The 26400-nt window shown below is 32.3% G+C and overlaps 1 protein-coding gene and 1 long non-coding RNA gene across 4 annotated transcripts in view; both read left to right on the top strand.

The window, feature by feature from the left end:
- LOC115214428 (meiotic recombination protein SPO11-like) overlaps positions 1-26400 on the top strand; it is a 757765-nt gene that overhangs the window by 367296 nt on the left and 364069 nt on the right. The window lies entirely within an intron of this gene.
- LOC118764260 lies at positions 404-4954 on the top strand. The gene is made up of 3 exons (XR_005000061.1): positions 404-415; positions 2974-2978; positions 4866-4954. It is a non-coding gene; the product is annotated as an uncharacterized LOC118764260 (long non-coding RNA).

The following is a 26400-nucleotide window of genomic DNA, read 5'->3' on the forward strand; positions in this document are numbered from 1 at the left end:
AATGTGAGGACAGAAGGAGAGCTGGGATGTGTGGGTAAAAAGGAGAAAGGGCATGATGGAATGAATAGGATTATGACTAGCAGTACCAGAGGATGAAGGTAAATTATATTGGTTACGATAGGGCCAATATGCTCAGTTATATACAGACCTTGATACAAGTGGAAAAGTATATACTTCTATATGCATGTATATATGCATGTGTGTGTGTGTGTTAATTGATGGGAGGCTGAGTCATTATTAATCTTTTAAATTCATTCATTATGACTTATGAACATATCTTGATATATGAGGACTTGTATTTAATTTCTAACATTTTTTAAAAAAACTTTTAGCAATTTGGTTTTATTTAGTCTGTATTTTAACTTTTATGTGTTAATGTTGTAAATTTGACAGTTTTGTAGTATTGTTAGTTACTGTTGGCTACATTTTGTGGTCTATTGTGCCCTGGCTCCAATCAATGAGCTAAACAGCTGTCAAAATCTATTCAATCATGATTATTTTTCTCATTGTCTGTCAGCACTAAGAACTCTGGTGAGTGAGTGCATTTTCTGCAGAATGAAGCATCTTATACTATAACAGTCTCTGAAAACTTATGATATTCATTGTCATTGTCATTCTGAATAAAAATTACTTCTGTTATTATTTCTGCTATAGAAGTTAAAAAATTCTCAGACAATCTGACATATATTTTTATGAACTTTTTACTTATTATTATTTTTATTTTATATATTACAACAGCTCCTCAGATACATACAATTAAAACTATTGATTTCATTCAAAATAAGAGATAGTATTTAAGAGAAGGTTACTCTTTAGGTAGTTCCTAATGTAATTGATTTTAAAAGATTGTTTAATATTTTCATTTTGTGTCTACAATTCTGGCATTACCCAAGTTATCAAAATACCAAATACCCTTCTTTTTAAAATCCATTCTTTTGTATCTCCTTTTTTGTGGCAGCATTTGAACATATATCTAGGCACACAACCAAGTTATAATTTTGAAAGCATCATACAAATTTTGTTCATGTATTCACAATTTCTTTGGTTATTCTAATACAGAAGCTGTTGGTACACATGAAAAAAAATTTTATTCTTTTTTTTGTTTATATAAAAAAAAAGAAAGAAATAATCTATCAGAACTCCTTCCAGAAAAAGTTATAAGCATCTTATGAAAAATAAGGCCAATAAAAGCTATCTTCCAGAAGAAAAATTCAGATTCATTATACAATCTTAATGTTAGAAAGATTCTTGTTTCTCATCAATAAACATCCATCATTTACAATGTGCTTCCTATAAAATTAGCACCCTTCTTACGTGATCACAGCCAGGACCAAAACTCTACCAGGTTATTATTTTGTTTCCACATGGCTATTTGCAACAGTCTATTTTAAGACATTTTCCCAATATGGCCTGATATAGTTTGAAGTGAGAAACATTAATCTTATTTTCTCATGTGCCCTTTCTAAATAAAAGTATTGCTTTTTTTCTATCTAATATCAGAAAAGAAGTAAGGTAAAAGATGTATATATAAACTCTATTCAACTTAGGAATATCTACAGTTTAGAAAGTATTGCATTAATCTGCATAACAGAAGGTTTGAAATTTTGGCTTGTCATTTGAATATTTGAATTCTTCTATTATTTTAAAATGTAAATTCTTAAATATATCATGTCAGCCACTAAACCAGATTTGATATAAAAATTTTCCTTAATAGAAAATGTATCTCAAATTGAATACTTAACACTATTGTATATAAATACTATTTAATAGTTGAAATCATGTGAATGAAACAAACAATTATTTGACTTTGTTTTAATGGAGATAGAATAGTGGATTGACATGAGCTGGCAGAAGCATTAGCATGCCGGGTGAAATGCTTAGCAGTATTTCGTCTGCCATTACGTTCTGAGTTCAAATTCCGCTGAGGTCGACTTAGCCTTTCATCCTTTCGGAGTCAATAAATTGAGTACCTGTTACACACTGGGGTTGATGTAATCGACTTAATCTCTTTGTCTGTCCTTGTTTGTCCCCTCTATGTTTAGCCCCTTGTAGGCAATAAAGAAATAAGAATAGTGGATTGACAGCCTTATTAGAGTGTTGGACAAAATATATTTTTGTATTTAGTCATGGTTCTTTATATTCTGCATTCAAACTTCTCCAAGTTGAACTATCCTTTCATAAGGCTTGGTTCAATATAATTAACTGTTCCCTTTTGGCAAATTTCTGAATGAAATAGATTCCAAATACTTTTTTAAATTATTTGGTTAAAAATAAATGGTCAGTGACCATGCTGATGACATTCATGTACATCAGTGTTTTGCTAGTGACATTGATGTACAGCTTAAATTTCTAAAGCTTCATACCTAGAGAAAAAAATTGTTGTAGCTATGGAGAGTAAATGTTTATAAAGTTTGGTAGTTCAAAATAGTAGCAGCAGTTGTAATAGCATTGGAAAGAAACAAAAAACAAAGGCATAGTACATCTGTGAGGTAGTGCTTGTTGTATGTTAGTGAGTGAAGATTAAGCACTCAGATGGCTTCTTTTAATGCAATTCAGACTGTGTTTGGGTGCTATTTTTTGGTCCAAATTTTCATAATGCTTTTGAATAAATTAATATTCATAATAATATCTGTATATATTTAGCCTTGCTGTGAAGTTAGGTTTCATGAAAAATATTTTTCAGCAGCTTTGAGTGGGATCAGAACTGATTGATTTCATTGTTCTTTATCAACTTATCAGGATCCATTTACTCTCCTTACCAAGATGCAGAGCAATTGTTACATAAGACAAGTTAAAATTTAGATAAGTTTGCACCTAGTTCTCAGCTCATTTATAGATTAGCCCTAGGTTGATAGGCTGACAATAATCACTAGAATACCAGTATGACATGAACTATGTATAAATACATAAATAAAGAATACATGGTGTTACATTTTGATATGAAATTAAGCCATATTAGATATTCTTTGTAAGAAGTGGTGAGCAAATTCTGGTGAGTTGTTAAGTAACAATGAAACCAATCCTCATGCCAAACTATTTAAAAGGCTCTCTTGGTACCAATCTTCATCATCATCCTCATCTTGTTGAACTTGCTCAGACAGATTTAACTGTGTACTTATTGTACTGTAAAAGTACTCTAGAAATAACCCCATGAAGTATGTTCACAATTTCATATCTTTAAAAGGGGACCATATCTGGCATTAAGAAACCAAGTTGAGTGTGAATTAAAGCTTATATCATTTTTCTAGCAGTGTGTGACTAGTTACTGCTCATACTGTTGCGTTTCTTTTTGTTGTTATTTAAACTGAAGACTGGTAAAAAAGATGTAAGATAGTTATAGCCTCATATGCAGACAATTTAGCTAATAGGTTATTCTGCTGTCAAACATGGTTAAAGACTTTGATCACAGAATGAACATTACTTTCAGCAAAGTGTTCAGGGATAAGAGACAGGTGAGCGAGTCTCCATTAGAACTGGCTCTATGGAATTGATAATGGTGATTGCTGAAAAGTGAGATAGTTTCAAAGTAATAATGAAAGTGACTGTTTACTACTGTTTCATCGCTTTTGATATTCTGTAAGTGAGGGCAATAAAATAATAATTAGCAGCATTAGTGTAGCAGAGAAGTTGCTTTCTTGGGAATGAGACACGGTGCAGCATGTTTGTGTAGATTGAAATATGTCCCTTGTGAGAGAAGGAGATTGACTGAAAGATTTGATTGTAAGACTGGAGTAAGAAGGAGAATTGGGGAGGAGTTTTGTTGTATGAGCAGTGTGAACTGAAAGTATAAATGGCAGATTTAAATTTGTGAGAGTGCACGTACAGAACCACCCTAGCTGAATACTGGCTAAAGAAAAGTTCTGCAAAATTTATAGAGATTCTCTTGGTAATATGTGGATAGAGACCAGAAAGTTGTCAAAAATTTGAAAGTATCTTTTGTTTCCTTGATGTTTGTTTTGCAGTTATTATACATATCCCACCAATTAGATTGTGTAATTTGCTCAAGGTGCAGTGGATTGTATTCTTCATGTGGATAGTCAAAGTGCAACTACGAGTGAACAATCTGAGAATTTTGGAATTTGCAAGAGATTTTTGAGAGATGTAGAGTTATATAAAAAGGTGCATTCCAGAAATTTAGAAACTTTTTGTGGGTAGACATTTATTAATTGAAAGAAAGAGAGACAAGGCAATTATCTCCTTCTAAGTAGGATCCTTTGACTTCAATGCACTCATAACACTTCTGCCACTTTGTGAAGGCCCCATGAAGTCCTCCAAAGTGAAGGAGTCCAGGACCCTTGTCACTGCCTTCTTCATCTCAATGTCTTCAAAATTACTGTCCTTGAGATTCTTTTCAGCTTGGAAAACAACCAAAAGACACAGGAAGCAAGGTATAGACTGCAGTGAGGGTGAGGAACAGATTTGATGTCCATTTCTGCCAAGTAATTGGTTACCATGATTAAATTGTTGACTGGAGCATTGTCCAGATACAGGTGCCACTGATACAAGTGGAAGAGCTTTATCCTTTTGCATCAAAATCTCTTCCTAAACTCTCTTAAAACCACCACAAAGTACTCTTTATTGACTGTCTAGCCCAAGGCAACCCAGTGGGTGTATATGATGCCCTTACTGCCACAAAAGGGGGCCATCATGACGTCCCTGACACATTTGCTTTGCCCAGCCTTCTTGGGTCTGGGGGATCCAGGATGTTTCATTTGGTCACTCTGTTGTTTAGTCTCTGGATTATATAAATAAATCTAACATTCATCACAGGCCCTCAGAGACTCAAGTACTCATGAATTGGGGGTGATGAGCTCAACCATGTCCCTACAGTCACCGATGTTTCTTTCCTTCCATTCATCACTGAGCAGCCTGGAAACAAACTTTGCACAAATTTTTGCACATGTTCAGATCTTTATGAGTAATTTTGTGTACAGTTGTTCACTCCAACTCCAAACTGTATGCTTATTGTCTACATTGTGGTCTTCATTTAGAAAATTGTAAATTTTCTCAACTAGCTCTGATGTCCCTCTCCCTCCCACATCTTTCATAATTTTTCACCTCCTCTCTACCACCCTTCAACTACCCATGCCATTGAAAAACATCTGCTCAGCTTACAAAGATAATCCATAAACTGTCTGGAGTATTTCATAACTTTCTGGAGCATTTTGCTCAATTTAACTCAAAACTTTATTGCATAGTAAATTTCCCTACTGCCAGCTGAAAACTAATCAGCCCATGACAAGCAATGTTTAGTAGGGTTTGTTCAAAGTGTTGTTACAGCTGTCTTCTTCGATCTTGAATAACAAAAGTAGGCAGGTCAGCTTATTACATATGTTGTAATAATGTACTAAAATTACAATAATCCAGGTCAGTTATAAGTACCTCTCCTAAAACGTCTCAAAAGTTTTGAAATACACCTTGCACTTAGGAGCATGGTATCAGATGGATCAAAGATAAAGCATTTGTGATTCTGATGACATTTATTATAAAATAGGTGGAGAAACTCTGACTGGTGATCTAATTAAAAAATTTAGAAGAGGTAAGATGTGTTAGTGCATGACTGGAGGACTTTGGAGGAGGATGCTTTGATTTGGTAGTGATCAGATTATCTATTTTTGGAAAAAAAGTTAACTTGGAGAAATGAATAAAAATTGGCCAGAGAATTTTTACATTGGTTTTGGATGTGGTTAACCAGTGCAGACAGTTCAAGAAGACAACTGATTAAATTCTTCCATTAGCAACAACTGTGTTGAGGAATTAATGCATGACAAAGATGAAATGTGTGCACTGACCAAGGGTTATGATTTCAAAGAGAAGCAACTTGTAATAGATTTCTGCTTTGAGCAACAGCTAATTGTTAGAGGAATTTGGAAATAGAGATAACATGTTAAGTCAGAAAAATAGGGAGAAGAAACATTGAATCTGTGTAACTGCAAGTATTTGCTGCTTAGGTTCATCTGAGAGATTTTGATGAGTAGTTGAGAGTTGATTCTACATAAGGACAGATATTGCTTTCCATTAACTGCTGTGTTGTTTCTTTTGAGTAGCCTATATGGAAATCGGTAGTTTTGGTTGAGTTTGTGAAAATGGTATGCTCATCAGGAATAATGAGTTGGAGGAGAAGGGGATACAGCATTATGTGTCAGCTAGTAGGACAGTTGCTCAAGGCACTCAAAAACTACCAGAACTACTACTACCGGCTTCATCTTGCTGTTGCTTATGTAAAATATTTTGGAAGACATTCACTTTTAAAATACTTGTTCTAATAATTCAAATTAATCACGGCATAATACCATTGAATGAGTTACTATAAAAATAGAAACCATGGCTTCAAATCACATCCTACCATCTTTAAAAACAAATGGATGCATTGGATAATGTATTCCAAGAGCCTCTGTCCTCTGTCTGAACAAAAAAAATTAGGACAACCATAACTGGGATGCATTTGAGCATAGATCTGTCTGTTTGACTGAGGAATATTTAGTAGTAAATAATATCGATTGCAGCAAATGCATAATGCAAATGTAAGCTATTGCACTGAAAGAAAATCTCAGTTACTTTTATTCTAATGTATAAATATATATAATAAATATATTGATTTAAATGTTTTAAAGATCATGTGTGAAAATAAATTATTTATATTTGTGTAAAATAAGAGTAAATTGTTTGAAATCATTCTTTGTTTGTGAATGATGTTCATCTCTAAATAAAAGATAGTAAACATATTTATTTGATCTGTTCTTCAATATTTCCATTATTGTTTCATAAATTTCAAAGCTGTCATTTACCTTATTTATAACCACTTAGGTGATGAATTAGCAGAGAGCTTTAGGTAAAAATCTTATGATATATAGATGCAGCTCTTTCCATTCTGAGTCTAAATCCTCTAAGATCAGCTTTGCCTTTCAACAGTCTAGGGTGAGTAAAATAAAGTGCCAAGATGTACTGAGTGGAGTCTATTTAATATTCCTATAAACTATTTCAGATGAAAATACAGCTATTATAGAAAGCTTAGAAGACTTTAATTTTATGCTTATGATGAAGCCTTAAAAAATGTGTACCACTGTTTGAGATGGTAGAGCTCTTAAAACCACTAAATGCAGTAATCATTTTCCTTTCTTTTTCTATAATATATCCATATTCCTGATAAAATAAGCTTTATAAAGATTCGATTTGATTGAATAGGTCTCTTCTTTATAATTTTTTAATCTTGTATCAGTCTGAGCAATCGTTGCTACTACCGGAAAATAGAAATGCAGTAGTTTATGTAAGTGTGAAGTGGAGTCAATTGCATCTGATTAGTTCACTTGTGATATGATTTTTATTTAAAAACTTTTACAGAAATATTAATTGTTGGCAGGAACACAGTATTTTTGTTTTGTAATTATAATATACACTACTAAATATATCAAAGCTTTACAAGCTAATATTATATCTTATTTTTGTGTTAGCAGTGTGATGTTCTCATTTTCTAAGTTTATATCTACAAGTTCTTTTTTGTGGAATTCAGAAGCAGCACTAAAAGTTACAAAGTTTTGTATGTAAATATGTTTATGCAAGCGATGTGATCAAAGGTAGAAAAAATTGGTAATGGGTGTATATGCATATTTCAAGAGTAATTGCACTTTCATCAGCACCACATCCAACCTGTCAACTATCCACAAACATATTCCTTAAATTTCCACTAAGTTTAGCAGTGTAACACTGTTGTAACAAATTATAAACTATCCATGTAATGTTCTCGTTTAATGCACCTGTGGCAAGTAAAAGAAACTGTTATTGTTGTTGTCATCATTGAGCTGGCAGAATTGTTAGCATGCCACCACACATTCTGCATTTGTCACTGTCATTAGTGTTGTCTTCTCTGCACTTCACATAGTTGGTCCTTAATGCTTGTTCTTGAGCTGCACATATGAGTGCTTCTATCTCTATCTTCAGGTCACTCCTATTATTATTATTATTATTATTGTTGTTGTTGCTATTGTCGTTATTATTTACAATGGCTTCTGCACAACTTCTACCAAATTCTACTCATGATAGTGAAACAAACTTAACCACTCAATGATGCCTGTACCTATGCTCACTTTATTCATAACTGTGCTGGCATTTTATATTCGATATGATCTTAAAATTTTACTATATAGTACTTTAGCAATTCATATGGGACAGAGATAGTAAGTCTTTTCCCTCAGTTCAACTCCCTATCTCTGCTGAGAGGTCTTTGTCTTGCAAGCTACTTGAAGACCCCACTGGTACTACATAAAAAGCAGCCAATACACTCTGTAAAGTGGTTGATATTAGGAAGGGCATCCATCTCTAGAAACTATGCTAAAACAGACAAATGGGGCCTGGTGTGGCTCCCTGCCTTGCTGGCCCCTGCCAAATCATCCAACTCATGCCAGCATAGAAAATGGACATTAAATGATAATGATGTTTCCATTAAGCATAGTGTTTTTGTTTTTCTCTTATTCAGCATAGCCAAGCACACCCGTAAGTATGAAGCATAAATATTTAGTATTGATGAGAAATTAGGTCTGTGATTAGATCATAGGTATTTTCTTGCAGTTTGGAATGAAAATCAAACTGGCTAGTTTCACTGTACTTTATTACTCATCAGGATTCACTCACCCCTCTCTACAAAAGCTGCTGAACTTAAAGCTACTTAATAAAATTTAAACAAGATTGTATCAAGTAAGTCTTATTTACACAATGATACTTAAAAAATGTAGGTCTCTGCTAACTGACGTTTGGCAATTTTAACTGGAAAGAAAATATAAACCAAGTCCTCCATGTCATAAGAAATGAGAAAAATCAACTCAGATCAATCCTTATTCCAGGTTGGTGAATACACTCACACACACACACACACATACACACAAGGTGCGATGGGTAAACTGTCGTCATGTAATATTTTTAATTTCACACATGCACATAGATTGTTTTTGATTTTGTTGACTACACAGTATAGTATGGTCAGTTGGGCATCGTCTGGGAGAAAAACCGTAACATGACACAATTCACTCTGCCAGACATTTGGACATGACATGCTGTACTGCTTGGCATTCTCATCAGAAGTGATAAAAATCGTGCTGAGTGTGATAAAAATCAAACATCCATTCAATATCATGGTGTTTAGAGTGATCACTAGTGATAGCGATGTTATACCTCCATTCATCTTCTCACCCGGCCTCACACTCAACACAGAGGCTTACATCAAGTGCCTGGAGAAGGAAGTGATGCCCAGGGTCAAGAGGGTGGCAGCTGGAAGACCCTATGTCTGGCAATAGGACTCTGCACCATTCCACACAAGCATGAGAACCCAATCATGGCTGTCAGACAATTTCTGCGACCACATCACCCCTAGCATTTGGCCACCCTACTCCCCAGACTGCAACCCCCTTGATTATTATATGTGGGGCACAGTTGAGTGAGAGGTCAACAAAACTCCTTGTAACACTAAAGTTGAACTGAAGGCAAGGATTATGGCAGCATTCACCAACTTAAACAAGGAGACTGTCCCGAAGAGCTGCAGGAGATTCTGAAGTCATCTGGAGGCCGTTATTGAAGCCTATGGCGATTTTATTGAATAAATTTGCTCTTTAGTATTTTAAGATATCTTTATATAATTTTGGTAAATATATCTCTTAAAATGAGAAGTCAGTGTCATTTTCCTTTTTGCATAATTTAGACAATTGTTTATTCACCGAACTCTGCATATATAAGATGAATGTATTTAAGCACAAGATCTAATTTCACTGAAACTAAATACATATGTATATGACTCCATGCTTAAACATAACTCATACTGTAGTAGTTACCTTAGTTATAATATCAGTATATAAGAAGTTTGGTCCAATACATACATTATACATTCAATTAAAATTATTTGAACATTTAACCGAAAAATTTCTATATTGGTTATTATTCATGATATCTTTTGGTTTATGTAATTGTCTATTCTTTGCCATTAACAAATTCAATTCATAATAATTTGTTTGCTATTAATTTAATTTCCAACATAAAAAAAAACTAATAACCCATTCATAGAAAATGATTACTTTTGATTACAACAATTTAATTTTCTGTATATTCATGTAAAAAGATCACATTCAAAATGCCATGTGTCTATATATGAATATAGAGAAAAGAAGTTAATATTAATTGAGGTATCATGAATAAAATATAAAAATTTAGTTAACATTAAAAAAAAATGTAGAAATATTTACAAGTTTTAGACAAGAATGAAAATGTTATTTCTTGCTTTTGGGAAACATTATATTGAGCATTCTTCTAAAAGCAGTTTAATGTGCAAAGATTATATATATATATATATATATATATATATATATATATATATAGATATAGATATATATATAATATATATATATATTCAGTTTTTGTTTTGTAGAAAGTTTCCTTAAGCAAACTTTTTTTATAAAATAATATGGCTAATTTCGTGTCATCACCACCACCATCATCATCATGTGATGTAGATCTCCAAGGTACATTCTCTTTTACATAATTTTTAGCTTCATAATTTGAATAATCATTTAGTAAATTACCTATCAAGATAATATAGGAAAAGAATTTTTCCTGTAAAATAGATGACAAAGTTTATTTTCTTTAATGTACATAATTTAATACTTAAAAATTTCTTTAATGGCTACATTTTTAATGAAAATTCCTGAGCTGTTTTCTATATTTCTCTTATACACACTTATGTATATATTTATTATGTCTTTCACCAAGTTACAAGTTAAGATGCTTGCTGTGGTATTTGACATTTTGTGGCAACCTCTTTTTTCATGTTTTTGGTATGTTTCAAAGTTTATTTCTGTAATCCCTCTGATAATGCAAAACATTGTGATCAACAGAGAAGGAAAACGTATGTGGGTGTAGATGTAAATGTTTAGTTCAATTGCTAGTTGTATGCATCTGAGAGTTTCTCTATTAACATCACCCACACACATAGATGCACACACATATTTGTGTAGTTATGTAAGTATTTGCATCTGAAGTTTCCCCACAAACTTGACTCTCCAAGTCATGTAAGAGCCAACAAGGCTTACAAATTTGTATGTATATTGTGTCAATTTATGAGTCAGTATGCTTGTGTATCAGGTAGGTGTGTGTGTGTATTTGTAATATTTGGTATAAATGCAAAAAGTAAGAAATAGGTATGTAAAAGTGAAATGCAATAAGTTAGCTGATTCATGAGAAAAAATCAGGTAAGGAAATAAAGTAGTCGGCCATGAAGTAGATACAAGACATAAGAGGAGCAGCAGCATTGGTGGATGCCAATACTGCCAGAGGTAGCAGTGCAAAGAAATTGTGAGTAGAGGCCACCAGTATTAAAGGCATAATGGGATGAAGTGGTGTGAACTATTATAACTTTAGGTAGGTTTGCACATGATTCAACTAGAAAGAGTGGAGTAGTTTATAGAGATGGAGATAACAAAGAAAGTTATAAGTTAAGAGAGGGTTAATGATGGTGTATATGAAAAATAGAGTAGAATAGAAAGAATTAATCCATTTGCATTTAAACTGGCCATAACTGCCCCAAATATTCTACCTTTTTTATGTGTTTAAACCTGCCAGATCCAGCCTCTCATACCTACTTTACAATGTCTTTCTAAAAACAAACAGTCATATCATCAAAATATGAAAGCTACTACATAATGCAGGATTAATGCAAAACAATGTGAATAAATAAGCATTACATTTGACTGAAAAATCTGAATGCTAAAGGGTTAAGCTACCGATAGGTAAGGTCAGTTGTAAAGATACAGTTGTTGGACACATCAGTCAGGTTTGGGCTCAGTGAAATGGGTGAAGATTTGGGCCTCAGCCTGTCCAGTAAACTGATTGCTGTAGTTAGGGTTCTTATCCTTGTTCCAATGACCAACTCAGTAATCTGCTGATAGTCATTCCCAGGAATAGGAGAAGCAGTTTAGAGAATGAATTGGTTCAGTAAGATGGATGAGAATGTGGTTATGAGGTTAGAACATGATAGAATGGTCAAAGATTAAGACTGTTATCGTGGGTGACAGTATAATGGGGTTTAATATTCACTGCAAAAAGAAGCTGGAAGGGACCAGAAAAAATGGATTTGAAGAATTGATAGAGTGGTTGATGTCATGGATGACAAAAGGGCTGCAACCAAAGGTGAGAATAGTTGCTGTAAGTATTTGGAAAGAGATTCTGTGGAATAATTTCAGGTACAAATTTTGAGACATTTGAAGTTATTTATCTTTATGAATCTTGGGGAGGAATTAGATAGTGGAGGTACATGACGTGCAGATGATGCAGTTAGTTGTTTTGGAGGGAAGAAAGGGAAGAGGAATTGGAAGATGGTGAACATGGGTTGTTGGTTGTAAAAATTGTAATCAGAAAGCAATTTACAGTGCAATAAAGATTGAAATGTGCTTCAATTTTGTAAAGGTCAGATCACCATAGAATTTAAGTATGACTGTATTGGTGCCACTTTCCCATCAACAACTCATCTTCTTCCCTTTCATTAACTCCTTCCAACCTGTCCCATATTTCATATCCACTGTTCCCATCACTTCTGTTAACTTCCTGGACGTCTCCATCTCTGATAATCATCCTAACCTCATCAATTCTATCTTTTACAAACTTTTTGATTTTCACTTTTTCCTAGATTTTATTTCATCACACCTCATTTATACCTTACCTGCTATCATAACTTCTCACAATTCTTTTGCTTTACCCCTCCCCTATATCCATGACTAACTTTCATTCATGTCTCATTAAATTGTCTGCTATATCAAACAACATTGTTATCTTCATTCAGCTATTGATACTAGTTACTGTTGTACCTACACTGTTGACTGTGCCTCCACCTTTGTGCTTCATATTTATCCTACTGCTTACCAACTTCATTTTCCCCTAATCTAACATCACTTCACCTCTCCAATGCTCATCACATGACTCATCCATCTCCTGTAGATTAACTATGCTATATTCTCTGCATACCCACTGTTTTTATTCTGATACAGATGCACTTTCAATGAACTTATGGTCCATAGTTATTTTGTCATTTACCACATACATTTTGGATGCATTGCTTGTTCTCATCCACATTGCATGTCCTTTATCCAAAACAATACCACACTGCACAGCCCTAACACTTCCTTCTATTTTCAGCCATTTACCCTGTAACATGTAAAACATTGTTGAGTGCTGATTGTATGGCTTGTTTTATATTGGAGAAAATGGTAGATTGACAGTTTGATCAGAGAGCATATTTTAAATATCTGACTTAGCAACACTAGATCCAGCATCTCTCTGTTTGTTTTACATCAGGGATCAATTGCCCCTTATTGGTGCTATGATCAACAGCTAACCCCTACATACAAGTCACACAAATGCAATTAATAATCTTGTTTTCCTTTAGTAACATTACCTGCTACCTAACACTGTCATACACTGTTAAATGCTCTCTTGTGTGATTCATAAACCCTCTCTATCCACACACACACACCTACACACACACACACACACACACACCACACACACACACACACACACACATATATATATATATATATATTTCACAAACCCATACCGTTAAACCTCTTTCACATCACCTATATATCAATATGCACCTATATAAAGGTGGCAAGCTAGCAGAATCATTAGGAGGCTTGACAAAATGCTTAGTGGCAGTTTGTCTGTGTGTATGTTCTGAGTTCAAATTCTGCTGAGGTCAACTTTGCCTTTCATCCTTTCAAGGTCAATAAAAAATAAGTACCAGTTAGGTACTGGAGTCAATGCAATTGACTTCGTCTCTCTCACTCCTGAAACTGCTGGTCTAGTGTCAAAATTTGAAACCGGTATACACCTAGACAAACTTGTGCAACATACTCACTCACACTACCTTTCAGACACATATTAACCACATACATTTTCCCCTTTAACAAAGAAATATTTTCTGGGATTTTGGAAACCATTTCATACTATCCACTTCCATTCTTAATTTTATCCATTTATCAAGTGGTTTTTATCATAAAACATTACTTCCACAGAACTCTCTTCTTTCATTTTCATCTTTTTTTCTTTTCTTTTTTCTTTTTTGACAAAAGACTGCTGTCTGAAACACAGAACTCACCTCTGTTTCTTCCTTACAACATAAAATTAATTTCTTTTTTTTCTCTGTTCCTGGAACTTTTTTGATGTCCTGTCTATAGTATTTACAGCATATATTTGAATAAAGGGCAGACATAGAGAAAGAGTATAGTGTAGTTAATGGTAATATGGTATTGGCTTTTCAAGGAATTTCACAGAGTATTTATAGAAACACCAAGAAACTACTCTGTATTTTGAGGAAAAATTTATTATTATGCACAAATATCTTTTTTTATTGTAAAACCAATGCAATATACAATGCCAAAATTGAAAATATTTAGCAGCTTATCTCCTGAAAATATCATTGAATATTTTCAAAACAAATGCTTAATACATATTGCAAATATTATTTATGTGGACATGCAATGAAACAAAAGCATAACCTCAATATTGATGTTTGGTGCATTTGTTGTTTATTATAAAATTTATATTTTTTAAAATTCATCCATTATGAGTTATGTTTTCTTTAACCTTTGCATCAGAAATAATTTGTTCTGAATATCTCATGCATCAGCTGCCCCATGAGATTCTGACATCCAATTATTCTAGTCACCATTACGTTTTTTTTTGTTTGTTTGTTTTTAATCTAAGCTTCTCTCAATCCTATTCCTTTTTTCTTTTTTTTCTCTGTATGTGTCAGTGTTTTGTTTTTTCTCATCTTCACTCACTCCTCTTGCTCTCTTGCTACATTTATATGCCTGTTCACATACACACCTCAGTCCACAAATACATGCCTTTCTTTTGAAGGAAATTATACAGGTATATTTTGCTGAATAGTCACTCAATCCCAGGAAGTGTAATTCCTAATGTTCTTACAGATGTCATAGAAATACATTTTTCTTAGATATTAGTCTTTCGTTGTCTTAAGCTATACATCTGTATGACATCTCTACAAGAGAGCTTTGAATTCCCTGCAACAAACATGTATACACATACACACACATATGCATGTGTGTAGGAAAAATATTTATTAGCAATCACAAAATAATAAGCTTTTCACATTTGTGTATCGATTTTTTTTATATGGATAAGAAATTTAGTTATAATACTGCACATTTTTACTATCTTAACTTTTTTCAATTGCATTGAGTATTGATACAAGCAGGTGTGAGCAGGATCATCTTGATTGGATCAATGCATATTGATGATCTATCATAAAGAAGAAATCATATGAAATCTTAATGCTTCTTTCTGTACTAACAGTCTTCGTTAAAATTTCTCTGGTAAAATTAAGTTGCCTACTTTTAATCAGCAAATCGACTATGGCACCTTTACTCATATTTAAAATTTCTTTCATAACATTAAGTTTTTGAAATGTAGAATTTCTTAAATTTTATTCCTTATAGGCACTGGCATGATTGTGTGGTAAGAAGCTTGCTTCATAACCACATAGTTCCTGGATCAGTCCCACTTAATGGTACTTTGGGCAAGTATCTTTTACTATAGGCCAACCAATGCTTTGTAAGTGGATTTGGTAGATGGAAACTAAAAGAAGCCTGTCTTTATATATATATATATATATATATATATACACACACATATATATTTATATTTATGTATATAGATGTGTGTGTATATGTAAATGTGTGTCTTTGTGTCTCTGTTTGTCCCCCACCACTGTTTGACGACCAGTGTTGGTCTGTTTACATTCCCATAATTTAGCAGTTTGGCAAGAGAGGCTAATAGAATAAAAGAGGCTACCAAACTTTTATAAAATAAGTACCGGGGATGAGTTCTTCCATTAAAATTCCTCAAGGTGGTGTCCCAGCATGGCCACAGCATGACTGAAACAAGTAAAAGAAAAAGCTAAAAGATATCCAATGAAGTTATATCACATTAAATAATGTTCTAACCCTCCTCAAAAAACCATACCAGAATCTTTGTGTTACTTTGAAGATGCCAAATTTTAATTACTAGATATTTTCACCTACCTTGTTAATATACTGTCAAAATACTTAAGCATTGACATTGAGGTTATCAACTTCAAAGACTGCATAAGAAAAAGTAGCATTGAGTTTAGACCATATTGTACTACCCTTTCCTTTCCTCTATACTTAAAAATTTGTTTGTTCTCTATTAACTAAACTCTTGAATCAACTTCGGAACACTGTAAGACTGACTATTTCTACCTATTCATTTCTCATTGCATGTCTTTTCTTCAATAATGAAATTTGTTTTATTTTTCTTTCACTACAGACTACAGCTTTAGCAATTTAGAGAATGAATTTTATCTTGTACAAATACTTTTTGAAAGCTTAAAGTTGAGATTTCTATGGTGATGATATAGAAATTTAATGGCTCCAATAAGCCATTCATTTATGTATAATTGCTGCATGACATACTGAAGTTTAGTAAAGAAGGCTTTAGTCTATACATTCTTTAGTTTAACTAAAGCAAGTTACAGATATTTATTTAAAAGAAATGTGTCAACAATGTTTCTAGGATCTTGTAAATTAAACTTGCATTGGATTAATATAAATGTACAGGATATTATTATTCTATATGCATAGTGTTAGTATAAGCTGCTATTATATTTAAAAATTTTCATACTTTGAAATTCCTTGTTCATATATTTATAACTTGTAATTCAAATTCTTTGAAATATTTCTTTATTATATTGAACTACAAAAAGTCAATTCTCAACATTTTCCAATGTATTGTAAGTATACTGCAATAATTTCAACTTTAATTCTTATGGAAAGAAAACAAAAATCGTATAATTTCTAAAAACTATCTATATTTTCTTAATAGGTTTTCATATACACTAAGGAAAGCAATAGAAGTGTTATCAAAGTGTAATCAATAAGAATCAGTCTTGAAATACATTTAACAAAAACAAATACTAACACACCAGTCAGTGCAGACAAAATCAATTGAATAAAAGTGTACAATAAATTAATGTTAGGTATTACAAAGAGTAAAGAATTGGTATTGTATTGTGTGTATCAGCTGACCCATCGTCATCCATATTGCAAACAGCATTTATAACACAAGTTTAACATTCCTTGGATTCTTTACTTTAAAGAGTTTTGTAGAATATGCTAGTGAAGTTGTCTTCCTCACTCATCTTAATTCATTTGTGTTTCTGATATCTTACATCAATGAACTTACCACCAAAGGTCAGGTCTCTATGTAAGATGTGTATTCAAAATATCTCAATGAAGGTTATCTCAGATCAGTCTTCCTTTTGTAGTAATTCAGAAATTATCACAGGCACAATCTTGATTTCCTCTTCTGAACAGATATTTATTTCATTGAATTCTTTCAACATATATTACTTTAGTTCAACTTTATTCTGTAAGACAAGCATAGAAATGTTAGCATCATTATAATCAGCAACTCATTGTGGCTTTTGACATTGTTTGTGATTAATGTTTGAAAATGCTTATAGCATAGATTCATATGCTTCTTCACGCTTGCATGTCTTGTGCTAAGTGATAGATTGAAACTATTCTCAGATAGAATTTCCTTTTTAAAAATTTCTTTTTCAGTCATGTAATTCTTCACCTTTTTTCTTATTAAAAGCAATATAGGTATGATCATTGCCATCAATATCCCCACCACCTCTTCTAAAAGGGAACTGCGACTACTCAATAACACCATCACTAAATTTACCTTCATCATCATCTGCTGAAAGGATCAATCAACATAACTAAAAATATATAAAAATAGCATATGAATAATGAAAGGAGATGTAAAAATACTCCTATTGTTGTGTATTGTGATTGTTGCCAATTAACTGAAAAGTCAAAAAGAGAACTATTAGCTTGAAACTTTAGGATACCAAATTCAAATCTTGCCTAGCTCAATTTATATTTAAAAGAATTTGGGCCATATATTGAAGATTATTATAACGATAATCAATAGTAATATTTAAAAGTTGTTTTATTATCTTACATTATTTTGTTATACGTGGTTTTAAAATGGTATCAAACTGTAAAACTAAAGATACAATCTCCTTAAAAAATCTCCTATATAATTTTATGCATGAAATTTGGATGTTCTAAATACTTTCTATTACAACTATCTTTGCATGAAAATAAGTTAGTGTAAACAGAGTTATTGTATCCTTTGTTTGAAGCTATATGATACTGATAGGTAAATTTACATGATTGTCTCTGATTTACTGTCAATGTCAATATAATATTATCCTTTAAGATATATAAATTTCCATATACAAAAGTGTTCTTAACCAAGTGCCAAATATTGTCACGATTATTTTTCATATCAAAAGCTTGAATATTTTTCATTTAAAGGTATTATAAAGTTCTACATGTATAGCACTATAAAATTCTGTCCTTTTATATTCTAAGTTCAAATAATCCCTGGGCTGGTATTGCTTTTCACACTTCTGGGGTTGATAAAATAAATACCATTCATGGGGGTCAATTCAATTAATTGTACTGGTTTTCTGCAAATTTTTAGTCTAGTAAGAAATCAATATTTTTCATTTCTGATATTAAACGATGTTTAAAGTTGCATGTTGATATCTTCCCTCTACACTTATTTAGAAGCAAATTGCAATAGTTTTTATATTAGAGTTGATGTGATAAAATGATTTATCTGAGACTACATATATTTCCATTTAAATATTATTATATTCAAATCAATCTATTACTATTACAATGAACCTTTTAACCTGCCAAAGTTGGATATATGACCTTATTTATTTGGTGATTTGGGACAAAAGAAAAGAAGTAAAATACAAACCATTAAATGAAATTAACTCTTCTTTGCAGAATTTTATAAGATAATCTCTACTAACTTTAGCTGTTTTATTAGAAATCAAATATCTTTATAATTTTTAAGGAATGTTATAGAAAGATGTCAAATTCTTTCATTAGTTTGTCAGCTGAAACCATACTAAAGCTCCACCAACATATGATAAATGTTTCATATTATGGTCTTGTTCCTAGTCAAATCAAATCAATATTTTATATTATTAGAATAATCATTCTCATCCTTATTGTTATCAAACATTATTGCTATTGCCACTACAGTCCTGCCACTTCAGTCAAGAAAAATTTCTCTAACATACCGTAAGTAAACATATTGATAGTCACTGAAGTAAATCTTTACAAATAGAAATGTAAATATCAATATACTCATGTTGTCAGTTTTCAAATCACAACCACTGTGCCCCTACCACTTCAATAACCTTGACTATTAGCAAAGCAGTTTCATTTTTTTCATATTGAATACAATATTCAAGGTCCTTGATTTGTGTATGTTTTGTTTCATTGTTAAAATTATTATTGAGTGAGAGAGCAGTGCATGCCATCAAAGTGACACTGGGGTAAAATATACGAAGCCCAGTATACCCATCATGACTATTATTATTATTATTATAATTATTATTATTATTTTATTATTATTATTATATTATTATTATTATTATTATTATTTTATTATTATTATTATTAAATAGTGCTGAAATTGGCCAAGTCAGTAAAAATTTAAGCTAAATCCTTTAATTATCAAGTTTAACGCATCACTTTTCTTAGTTCACTGTTGGTGAGAGTTGAATTTGTTAATTGTTTATTTCTATGTAATATAATTAATTTAATATTGGCAGTTCCCTACAAAACAACTTACTTCCCACTCAAAAGAAGTTATGCTGGTTTTGATTTTTCATTTAAGTTAATTCACTTCTCTTACCCGCTTTAATTACCTTTCTCAAAGTAATTAAATTTGTTAATGTGTGAAAATGTAAATTCATGTCAATAATTACTATCAAATTGTTGACAGTGCACTCTGGCTTACAGATTTGATTTTCAGTTAGTACTCTGATGACTCTAGTATATGTTCTTACTATAATTCTTTGTCTAATCTGAAAACTATATTTCATACAAGCCAAAAAAGTAACCTTTATGTTGTTGTTTTACCTGCTAGAAACAGCAGCAAAGTCTTTTTTAAATTACTCTCTTTTACTCTTTTAGTCGTTTACTTGTTTCAGTCATTTGACTGCAGCCATGCTGGAGCACCGCCTTTAGTCGAACAAATCGACCCCAGGACTTATTCTTTGTAAGCCCAGTACTTATTTTATCGCTCTCTTTTGCCGAACCGCTATGTGTCGGCGACGTAAACACACCAGCATCAGTTGTCAAGCAATGCTAGGGGGACAAACACAGACACACACACATATATATATACATATATACGACGAGCTTCTTTCAGTTTCCATCTACCAAATCCACTCACAAGGCTTTGGTCGGCCCGAAGCTATAGTAGAAGACACTTGCCCAAGATACCACACAGTGGGACTGAACCCAGAACCATGTGGTTGGTAAGCAAGCTACTTACCACACAGCCACTACATTTCTTTATAAAACGAGAGAGTACTATAAGATTATATAGCATAAGAAGTGCTACATTGTAAAAAGATGAAGTCATCACTGCTGGAATGCCTTTTATCATCAGTCTACTTGTTTAGGGCTGACCTGGCTCTAAACAATGGAACAGCAATTTCATTGCATAATGTTATGTAATGATGTTATTTATCTTCTCACCCCATACAGCTTTTACTAATCATGATATTAAATATTTGATCAGGATTTCAAAATAGTCTCCTCTCATTTGAATGGGCAGAATTATTTCAGTTCAAACTTGTAAGTCTTATAAATTACTTGAATGATATAAAAATAATTTTAACACTTTAATAGTTTTTATGTGATAGATATCTGAAAAACATAGTGTTTCTCTTATACACTGTTATTAGGTTATTTACCTACAGATTCTTTATATATTCTGTAGTAGACTTCTTTAGTAAGACAAAACCACTAGAATTTGGTTTTGTCTTTTATCTTGAATGATTGGACGCAAGTTATAGATTATAGATAGTATAGCAGATATCTATTTCTTGAGAATATATATTTTCAGGTGAAAGATTCCTTCTTTGTGAATTGTTTCATTAATACATATAACAAGCATGCAATGAGTTCTTTTCTTACTCTTTATGGTTAGCTGTTAGTGTTTGATATCTCTTATCTTTTGTTTTTTTGTTTTAATCATCAGACTGTTGTCAAGCTGGGGCACCAACTTGAAGGGATTAGTCAAACAAATTGACCCCAGTACTTGTTTTCTTTTAAAGCACTTATTTTATTTGGAGTCTTTTGCTGAACCACTAAGTTACAGGAATGTAAACAAATAAACACCTGTTGTCAAGTGGTGGTGGTGGATAAATGCACACAGAAATATATATATATATATATATATATACATATATATATACTACACTCTCGGAGTGGTTGGCGTTAGGAAGGGCATCCAGCTGTAGAAACACTGCCAGATCTGACTGGACTGGTGCAGCTTTCGGGCTCCCCAGACCCCAGTTGAACCGTCCAACCCATGCTAGCATGGAAAGCGGACGTTAAATGATGATGATGATGATGATGATGATGATGTATGTATCATTGGCGATTTTCTTTCTCTATCTTCCCTTCCTTGGACTTTCCTTTTTTCTATATTTCTGACGAAGAGCTCTGCTCGAAATGTTAAACCCTCCTTCTTTCTTTCCTTTCCTGAGCGTCCAATAACACTATACTTGTTCCACATCCTTGCGTTGTTGTGTTTTCTCTTTGTTCATGTTTGGATTAACTATATATATATATATAACTATAGTGAGGAACAAGTATAGTGCTATTGGACGCTCAGGAAAGGAAAGAAAGAAGGAGGATTTAATGTTTCGAGCGGAGTTCTTTGTCAGAAACATAGAAAAAGAACAGGTCCAAGGAAGGGAAGACGGACAAAGAAAATCGCCAACGATACACACACGGTCACATATATATATATATATATATAATATATATATATATATATATATATATATATAGGTATGTATCATTGGCGATTTTCTTTCTCTATCTTCCCTTCCTTGGACTTTCCTTTTTTCTATATTTCTGACGAAGAGCTCTGCTCGAAATGTTAAACCCTCCTTCTTTCTTTCCTTTCCTGAGCGTCCAATAACACTATACTTGTTCCACATCCTTGCGTTGTTGTGTTTTCTCTTTGTTCATGTTTGGATTAACTATATATATATATATAACTATAGTGAGGAACAAGTATAGTGCTATTGGACGCTCAGGAAAGGAAAGAAAGAAGGAGGATGTAATGTTTCGAGCGGAGTTCTTTGTCAGAAACATAGAAAAAGAACAGGTCCAAGGAAGGGAAGACGGACAAAGAAAATCGCCAACGATACACACACGGTCACATATATATATATATATATATTATATATATATATATATATATATATCGAGAGAGAGAGAGAGAGATGATGGGCTTCTTTCAGTTCACTACTCCAAAATCCACAAAATCTACTCACAAGGTTTTGACTGGCCTGGGGCTACAGTAGAAAACACTTGCCAAAGTTGCTATGCCAAGGCTCCCTGTTCAGTCCCATTGAACCTGAAATCAATGTTGCTGAGGAGCAAACGTCTTACCATACAACTATGCTTGAGCCTATGTAAAAAGTGAGATGCTTACACCAAGAAAAATATTTTACATACACCTTTCAAAACTTATTTTCCTTTATTTAATTGATGCATTCAGATACCAACAGCTGGTTATTACTTTCTTTCAACAGTATAAATTTAATGAATTTGTATGATTTAATAAACATTGGATAGCCTTCTGGTGTAGCAAGAACATAAAGGCTGGATATGAATAATTTTATTACACTGAAAGGCAATGAAATAAATAAGTAGCCTTGCAGGATTTATCTACATCTCTATGTGTAGAATTTCAGAGAAGCTGGTCTCCTAGCAACATTGCTTGCCTCAGAGCTTGAAGACTCAAGTATCATATATTTGAGAAAGTTAAAAAAGACACCAGTGAAGAGTGTAACTGATGAAAAACATTGGCGATTGTTGACAGAAAACACAAAAGATTGGTTTAATGGAAAACCAAATAAAGAAACTGGCTGTGTGAGAGGAAAGAAAATCATGGTATACTAGAAATATAGATTGGGAGTCATCAGAAGATTAGCAGAACAAAATGTTGTGTATTGATGATGGCAATGAAAGTGATTATTTGAAAGGTCAAATATAAATATATAAGTTCAAATAAAGTAAACAATATTTATCTTATTTGTTTTGATTCAAATACTGCCAGGAGGTGTTTAATAGAAGTGCTAGTAGAAGATCATTAGAAAAAATAGTTTTCAGCAGACAACCACATAAATATTATGAAAGAAAACGTGTATGTAAAAGAATTAATTGAATGTTATCAGTCACACCAATAAAGTAATAAGTGCAAATAAGCTTTAAAAAACAATTATCTTTCTTACCTTATCTCAAGAGAATGTTAAAACAAGCAACTATTATTATCTTGATATCAGAGATGTAAGAATAGTTCAGATATATGTTAAATAGTAACCTCTTGAACAAGAACGACGAACCTTGTTAAGTGAATTGTGTCTATGAAGGAATGCAGCTTATATTCAATTACAGCTGCCTCAATAGATGTTACAAATTTAAACATAGACAGAATTTTACATGTGGACCAGAGCTTCCATCATCCTGAAACTTTTATTCTAAGATGGAAAGAATTTTGGTTCCAATTTTTAAAAAATTTCTTATATTCTACAATATTCATACTTATACCTTGTTCTAATTTATAAAATTAAAAGAAAAGGCAAATCATTCAAATTAGAGTTATAATATTCATTGAATAAAGATAATTTTATATCAATTAATTATAGATTTCATTATATAAATAAGTCTGAGATATGGAAAAGTAAAGGTCGTCTTATGTAAAATAATTGAGTGACAATTTAATTTCGCTTACCCCTTGTACATATCTTAATTACAGAAATTGCTAAAATTAAGGCATATTTAATCATTCACTCCAACATATAGTGACCAGTATCTATGTTCTGTATATGCATGTGGTTAATGCATAATTTTTTTGCCTGAAAACCTTTGAAAATGACGCACCAGAGTTTTAAACTTATTCTCCTCAATACAAATAATTTCTTTTCAACAATAAATGCAAATACATGAAATGTAAAGAAAAAAGTCTGTTACTGTCAGTTTATCCTAATATCTCAATCAAAGTTTATTATCTCTTTTTTACACTTCTCTTTTAAGTTCACTTCACAAGTCAAGGTTACAAAATCTAAGTAAGAACAATAAAACATTTCCTTTTCTATTATGCATACCAAAGTAAATTTTACAGCCATTAGAGACATACCAGTTTTTCACTTCTTTAATCTTTATTGCCTTCTGCTTGGATGCCTTCAATCTAATGGAAGAATATCTAGTCTTTGCTATGGAATATATGCACCTGAATTGCAAGTTGTGTAAAAGAGTTGAAACTTTAGGAGATAAAAACTATAGCAGTAAAGAAGATAATAACTACATTTAAAAAAATTCAAAGTAAGCATTATCATAGCAGTTTATTAAATAGGATAGCCAAAATTGCAAATTTTTCAACTCTGGGCATTAGAAGAAAAAGAAAAACAAACTTCAAACTGCATGTTTATATGCTTTCTTTTGTAATTGAGAAGTGTTATTGTCATCCTAAAAATTCATGTCATTGATAATGAAAGGTTTAGCATAAAGCTTCAATTATTTAATTGAAGTAATTAAAAGCAGCCTAATTTGTTAATGTTCTGAACTATTAGTTTGTTTCATTCAGTCCAGTAAAACTTTGCAAATGAGGTCAGAATAGACCAAAACATGCCTAGAGTTGTCTGATAGTTGCTGAAAAAAAAAAACACTCAATGACTAAGGTCTTACTTTTCCCATTGCATATTTATTTCTAGTTAGCTTTTTAATGCTTCATGCATTAACTATACTTGCACTAACTCACCCATTGACTGGAGCTGATAATACGGAATCTTACTCTTGCTTTTCTATTGAGTCTGCTTTTAGAACACATTACTTTATCGACCTCTTTAAATCTTTAAATCTAAATGGAAAAAAGATATTGTTTCACTTTTATAGTTGGGTGGTTAGTCTTTGAAGCTCCATTCACTTTGTGAATGTTTGCCACAACAAATAACTTCAGAGCTATCCACTCTATAAAAATAAAGGATATGAAATTATCTTAACAGTTCCATATATACTTAATTTTCAATTATAAAAGTATCGATATAATGGTTTTATTGTAGAAGAAATTTTACTAATATGTTAAGGCTTTATTTTTGTTATTTAGCCCAACGAGCTAGAACATTGCATTTTGCTCTTGCAGAATCAGACAAGAAAATCATGTATTTATTATTCAGCTTGAACTTTTCCAGGATAGGGAGGTAAATTCAGAAGGTTGCAGTACTCAGTCTATGTAGGCTTTTTAAAATGGTTCATATTGATATGAATAATGTTTGGCTTGAACTTCTGTTGAATAACACATACTGTCTAAAGGTAGGATGGGAAATAACACCATGGAGTTGCAACTCTCATGAGAAATGATAGGGCAAAATTTTGCAGAGAGAGTATGCAATGTTGTAATAGAGTTAGAAAAGACAGAGAAAGAGTAATATATTTGTGGGTCTGCAGATGTATTGAATTAATTCATGACTCTTTGCTTATTAGATAAGTTGCATTCTTTTAGATTTAGTTTAGGATGCTTGTGTGTGTAATACAAGTGTTACAATATGGGTTGTGACTGAAATTTAAAGTGGGTGAGAATCAGAGCAGAAGAATTTTCTGGTCCCAAGATAATGTCTTCTTTTTGTGTTGAAATATTGCATATGTGGGCAGAGATTATCTGAGATTGTAAACCTTATAAGTTATAATAACTATGAGAACTTTGTGTCTCATTCATGTGCTGAGAAGATATTATGAAATATTTCTTTCATATGTGTGATATTTGTGCCATGACATTGCTGAAGTAAACTAGGTTGTTATTTATTTATTAAAAGATACTTTCAAGGTGTTTTTTCATGGAAATAATGCAGATATAGCATGTCTGGATTATATGTGGATGGTGCTTGTATGTAGAAGGTTACACAGAAGTGCATTACATCATAATCTTCATAAGATTGTGTGTGGTTAGAGAGAATAGAAATGGATCATTAGTGTACAAGAGGAATGGTTAGAGACAAAACAGAAATAGGGGTGTGACTGGGTTGATAGAATGGAGTTAAAAAAGAAAAACTCTTCTCAGTGCAAGCTGCTCTGGATTATTCTGACAGCAAATGTTTGATCTGAAGATAGAAAATGGACAGAGCTCATATATGAGCAGCTTAACTATAGGGTTAGCATGTTAATCAAGGGAAAGGCTTTTTTATTGTCAAATGCAGCAACATTG

This window comes from Octopus sinensis, linkage group LG7 (genome assembly GCF_006345805.1).
Source record: "Octopus sinensis linkage group LG7, ASM634580v1, whole genome shotgun sequence".
Lineage (NCBI taxonomy): Eukaryota > Metazoa > Mollusca > Cephalopoda > Octopoda > Octopodidae > Octopus > Octopus sinensis.